This window comes from Bactrocera dorsalis, chromosome 2 (assembly GCF_023373825.1).
Source record: "Bactrocera dorsalis isolate Fly_Bdor chromosome 2, ASM2337382v1, whole genome shotgun sequence".
NCBI lineage: Eukaryota > Metazoa > Arthropoda > Insecta > Diptera > Tephritidae > Bactrocera > Bactrocera dorsalis.
The window spans coordinates 98,885,367-98,891,964 of NC_064304.1; the positions used below are offsets into that span (position 1 = coordinate 98,885,367).

Consider the following 6,598-nt stretch of genomic DNA (forward strand, 5'->3'; position numbering starts at 1 on the left):
CGCATTTTGCTTACGTTTGTAGTTGTGTGCGCACTTTGTATGTAGAATTATTGGAAAATATTTCATAAAAAACATAGGAAAAATGTCGAAAAAATATAGAAAAAATATTTAAATAAAAGAATAACAGCACAAATATTATACAAATTTTGTGTGCCTACCTGTTTTCCTTTTCGTCGCTGCAATCTGCCGCTCGTGACTGGCGCACCGCCAGCTAGTTACGCCGGTAGTTAATAAATCTCGAATTTAGTTTCCTATTTTATTTAAACTTTTTGGTCACAGAAAGCTGCTTTTGCTTTTATGTAAATCAATTTTTTATATTTTTCAATATTTTTCGCAAATTTTCAGCCAATCTTCGCAAATGATTACACAATTGCTCAAAACACTACGGCGAGCAGACACTTGGGCGGAATCTTTCGAATTTTCACATTTTCACAAAGACGCTTAACGCGTGACAATTTTGCTGGCATCGCGTTGCCTGCTTTTATTTTCTATTTTTTTTACACACAAATAGCAAATATTAATTCAGCTTGTTGTTGTTGCTTGCACTTTGCTTTTCCTTTTACTTTCGAGTTATAGTGCACTTTCAGATTATTTGTGCACGCTTTTATTTTTCATTTGGCTTCTTAAGCAACATTTAACATAACATATGGAATTTATTTTACACAAACTTTTTTTGTGTCTTTTTTTGTTGTTGCTCGGAATTTCTAAGTTAAAATTTTTGTATTGGAAAAAATTTGCGAAATTCACTTTTGAACACTAATATTTTAATTAGCACAAACAATTTTGTTTTTTTTTAGATTTTTTCTTTTTCAATTTAATTTTCGTTTTACAATTTACTATTTTTTTAACTTATGAAATTTTTTTCGGATTTTTTTTCGAAACTTTGAATCGGCGCAACTCATGCATTAAAAGTTCGTCGCATAAGCGCAACGCGCACTTGAGGCATTGCACACATTGCAGTTGCTGCGCTGCTAGTTATCTTAGCACAGCCTCACTTGGGCGGTATGGCGCGCTTGACCCGAACGCGCTGTCCAGTTAGATGCACACCGTTAGCTTTGGAACCGCGTGCGCGCGCTTTTACCACTTGAACCGCGTGTCTGGGCCGCTTAGGCATTTGCCTGCGTACAGAGCTGTTAAAATATAGGCTTTACCAACAAAAACAAAAATCGAATTGCGTATTCACAAAAGCACGAAAGCACCAACACACAGTTGCAAATTGCACTTTCAAAAAGCAAAAAAAAAAATACTAATAAACTTCGTTTACGAACGGAAAAGGCTCTAAGCAGATATTTTTTCGCGCTATATTTTTTACTAATTTTCTGCTATAATTTGTGTTGAAATTTCGTTCATTCTTCGTTAGCGCTTTGTATTGAAAAATTTGTCGGTTTATTGTTGTTGCTATTCGCTTTGATTTCGTTTTGGACTTCGACTTGTACAATTGCAATTTGACTTTGCCTGTGTCACTTGTCTGCCACTTGGACGCTTCGTCTGCCGCTGCTGCTGCTGCTGCTACTGTTGTTCGTACCCCGTTTATGAAACGCACCGTACCGCTTGGAACGTGTCGGCATACTAATGAGTTATCAGACGACAAGCTGCTCCGATGCGGCAAACCACAAACATACACTCACACTCGCGCGCACACACAAACACTCATACACGCAGCCGTTTCACGCTCCACGCTCAGCGCTTAGCATTTGCTCCACATATACACAGCGTCGTCGTCGTCGTCCCAATACCACCACCATCAACAACAACGGCAGCGCCGTCACTACTCACATATTGGGGCGCACTAAGCTGGCAGTTTAGCAGTTTAGTGGGTTGCTGCTTGCCTGCTTGCTGATGGTCTGTCAATGTATGCGTGCCTTTACGCACCACCTCGCCACTCGCTCACTCTCGACGCGTGCTTCGTTGCCGCTCGCCTTTTTTTCGGCTTCTTGGCTAATGCCCGAGCGCGCGCGTCCGCCGCATGCGTTGGGCTGGTGGATGCTTGGCTAGCCGGCTATGTTGCTCGGCCGTGGCTGGCTTGCTAGCCGCTGCTAGTGGGTTGTAAGCGTTCGTCCGCCCGTTCGTTAAAGTAAATTTCGGCTGTTTGCCGGTGTGTCGTGTAGTTTGTAGTATTGTGTCTTGTTTTTGTTTGTCGTTAGTTATGCTTGCCGAGTGGGTCGATTGGGTGGTGTAGGGTGGTGTGTGTGCGCCGAATTTGTTGTAAAAGATGTTAATTTTTTGTGCGGCTGCTGTTGCTAGTGCTTGTATGTATGTGTGCGCGCATGTGTGTATGTGCATGCAGGTGAATTGTGTGTGCTGCGCGGCAATTGTTACACTTTTCAATTGCTGTTGTTGTTCGTTTTATGCTCGTAGGGTGCGCGTATGCACTATATGTCGCCTAACTATGCAATTTGACGTCGCCGCCGCCGTTTTGTTTTCGCGCAAGACGTTTTATTCGCTTTTTATTTTGTTATATTTTTTTGTTTTATTTATATATTTCATTTCATTTTACCTCATGCCCCAACATAACACAATGACACATACAGTACCCACATTTGCCGGCTAACATGCAACTCTATAGACACATACGTAGATAACCCAGCAAAGTGTCTTCACCTTTAACAAACTCGCTGCTTACCTATCCACCCGCTACTCGACGCGCCGCTGTGTGCAAACACACATACACACATATATACTGCTACTAATTCCTCAACACTTTAGTATACTTGTATGTAGGTGTAGATTTGTAAATATGCTCGAAGTTGTATGCATATGTATGTGAGTAGGCGCTCGTGCATATGCAAATGTGTTCGCTTGCGTGTGTTTGGCTGTTGCTACTGTCGGATTTCACTAGAATGTAGTAATGTATCTTGTCAGCTTTTGTTTGTCTGTATTTCGTCACTTTGCTCTTTATTTAATTTAAAATTTTTATTTGTTAATTTGTTGTTGTTGTTGCTGCTACACTTCTTACGAATTGTATCATTTCACAGCGCGCACTGGGTTAGTTTCGTATGTTAAATTGAAAGCATTTTTGTTTTTCCACCGTTTTCTTGTTTCACTTTTGTACTTTGCATTTTGTTTTTGCTTTGGTTCTTATTCAGTGCTAGCTTTTTTCATATATATTCAGTACTTGAAGTCTTTAATCTACAAATTCTTTACTTTGTTATGTCCGCATTAAGCTTTTAAGAGTGGATATGTAATTGCCGCTCTTTAACGCTTCTTATAATAGAATTCTTATTTATTTTTAATGGCATAAAAAGACATATTTTAGGAAATTTAGTCAATTAAGTTTAAAGTTGGCATTTTGAAAGAAAAAATCTACAAAATTTCAGTAAACAAATATTTTCTTTTAATTGTGAAATAAATAATCGATTAAATCTCAGTAAATCCTTTTTGTAATTGTGAAAGCAAAAAATCAACAAGATTTCAGCAAATATTTTTTTGTAATTTTTAGAGAAAAAAATCGAAAAAATATCAGCCAATAATTTTTTGTACATAATTTTGAATGCAACAAATCAACAAAATTTCTGAAATATTTTGTTTGCAATTTTGAAAGCAAAAAATTTACAAATTTTCAGCAAATATTTTTTTTGTGATTTTGAAAGAAAAAATCGACAAATGTCAACAAACATGTTTATTAAATTTTTCTAAAAATTTAATAATTTTTTTTAACTTTTTTCAAATATGACTGTCGTTATTTTCATTATTTAAATTATATATGAGTTGTCTTTATTATTACTATTTTTATGTTTTTTTTTTGAATACTTAATATAATTTTTTTAGAATTATTATTATTATTATAATTTTTATTTATTTATTATTAGCTTTTTAAATTATGCTTGTTCACTTATGAAAATTAAAAAAATGGAATTTAAAAAAATGCACAAAGAACTAATACAAATTATTTTGCAGAAACTCAAGTTAAAATTGCTTTTTAAAAAAAAATTATTTTTTTATATTTATTAAAAAATTAATATACAAAATTTTGACTACATAATCTAATTTCAATAATTTTTTTGTTAATAAGTAATGTCGTTTGTTAAAGAGTAACACAATGCAATAAGTATTATAATTAAGGAAATATTTAAAAAAAAAATTATTAGTAAAAAAATTATTTTTTTTTTAAATTTATTTATTATATTTAAAGAAATAAAATTGTTTTATTTAAATTATGTATTATTTAATTGAATTGTTATTTAATGTAATATTTTTGCTAATGTTTTTTTTTCTTCAAAAGTTGTTTGATTAACTTTTTCCAGTTGTCAAGAAAATTTTGTTTCTACCTAAATCTATTCTTAAAGCGTTTTATTAACATTGTAAATCTTTGTATCGTATATTTGTATATTTGTCATTTTTCTGATTTATTTTGTTCATATTAAGAAATTTTCTTCTATAATTTTTTTTGCGTGGAATTATTTTTTAATTTAATTTTTTTTTAATTTTGCTTATTTATTTACTTTTTTTTCAATTAAATTTATTTAATTTAACATCAATTCGATACTTGAGCACACTTTAGAATAAAAATTATTATATGTAGAATTATTCACATTATTAAATTAAAACTCACATTAATAAATTATTTTACATATGCATAATTGCGAAGTTCCGTTGTAGGCGATTTGTAAAACTAAAATTATAAATTATTTTTCGTAAATTTCTTCGATTTTCGTTTAAAAATATTATATTTTCAACTTTAAGCAATATCTTTTATTTAAACAAAAATAAAAAACTGCTTAAATTTAATAATAAAATTTCAAAATAATATATTTCGAATTTTAAATAACTTTTTTTATTGAAAGCAAAATTTTTTTCTCGACATTAAAATTTATAAAAACTTTTTTTATTTAAAAGCAATATTTCAGTTTTACAAAACTTTTTTATTTAGAAGCAATATTTCAGTTTTAGAAAGCTTTTTTTATTTAGAAGCAATGTTTTAGTGTCACAAAACTTTTTTTTATTTAGAATCGCTAATTTTTTTTAAATGTTTTTTTCCTATCAAATTTATTGATGATTTTGATAAAATATTGTATTAAATATTTTAAACGAGAAACGGCAGATTTACAAATAACAAAGCTTTTATATTTAAACAATGTTTTAAATGGTTATTGTTTATATACATATATTATTTTTAAAATTATTAGAATGGCTTTAAAGTTAATATTTTAATTTATTTTTGCAAGTTATTTTTTATAAAAGTTACTATTTTAAATATTTCCGTAATTATAATATTTATTGCACTGTCTCATTGCATTGCATTATAAAACCCTTATTCTTAAGAAGGTGTTAATTTTTAAAATTTTATTTAAAATACGATAAAATATATATATTTACTTCGAATACTTTACAGATATTTTTTTACTAATTTTAAATATTGCATATTTCCAACAACATAGATTTTTCTAGCAAATTCAAGGCCGATTTAAAATCTTAACACCCTGATTCTGTTGTCAGAAATGAAACTAGCTTTTTTTAAATGGCATCCTCAAACATTTTGTTTGCGATTTTCATCGATAATTCCTGCTCGCAGAAACAGCAAAAAATATTTTCGAGCCCATAATTTTTATTTTTAATTTTTGATTAATTTTTTTCATTATTTTTGTTTTATTTTCGAATAAACCACTGTTTGACACAAATAATAATTATTTGACACAAAGAAAAATTATATACTTGAAAGTTGCCAATTCTGTTAACTCAGAATTTTTATTTAAAATACTTTTTAAGCCCACGCACAACAACAAAAACAACACTCCATAAAATGAAATCCTTTTTGATGCACAACAGCCAAACACACTTTACGCGAATAATAAATGAAATGAAATAACTGCCATAAATGCAATAAATTCAATTTCCAAATAACAGTTCAACTCTGGCGTTAGTTAGAACACTAGCTTTCTGATAATGCAGCGCAATAGAAAAGCATAAACGTCGAAGCACTTTACCTCTAGCCCATAATTGGAAATTTCGCTTAAAACACAATTACATGCTTGAAATGCCGAAAAATTCGTTACAATTGACTCGTTAACAATACACATTTAAATTCGGTACACAAACTCCGTACACTTATATTTCACATAATTATTCAAGTTATTCAACAATTCACTGTATTTTTAACAATTTCATTCAAATTTTACATTTTTCGTAAATTTACAATCAGCATTGCTGTACGTAATTTCAACACAAGAATTAATTTAAGTCAGACACCGATTGACTCGCGCATATCCGCAAAGCGTTGTCATTCGTATGCGTGCTCTACAGCGACTGAACAGCTCCCCAATTTGATGCCTGAACGCAGCCGGTCGTACGGAATGTCGGCAGCAATGGCAACAACAGCGGCAGCAGCCGATGACACAGTGCACATGGCCGGCTAGCAGTCAACTGTCAACTAAGCGAATGCATTTCTGTGCGACGCATTCGTGGCATGTTAATTTACAGTGAGACGAGTGCACCTTACAGCGCACTGTAAATGCATGCATATTGCTCTACAGTAGTGTACGCGTATGCAAAAGTACTAACACTCGCTGCTCGCTCGGCTTGCAGTTAAAGAATGCACTAGCTGTAAATTCTGCGTTGTCATGTGCCACAGCAGTGCAATTCTTTAACAGACGAAATTAAT

The 6,598-nt window shown here is 31.8% G+C and overlaps 1 protein-coding gene across 7 annotated transcripts in view; it reads right to left on the reverse strand.

Annotated features, from left to right (window-relative positions):
* The window catches only part of LOC105231589 (serine-rich adhesin for platelets), a 181,623-nt gene extending 175,262 nt beyond the window's left edge, over positions 1-6,361 (reverse strand). For 2 of the 7 annotated variants that reach the window (XM_029552614.2, XM_019992238.3), the window contains exon 1: positions 5,925-6,361. The gene's annotated coding sequence lies outside the window, so the exon portion shown is untranslated. Of the gene's footprint in view, positions 1-158; positions 3,358-5,924 lie in introns of those variants that run through there. The other 5 variants (XM_011212973.4, XM_049448520.1, XM_029552610.2 and 2 more) reach the window with 4 other exon arrangements.
* Between the last annotated feature and the right edge of the window lie 237 nt (positions 6,362-6,598).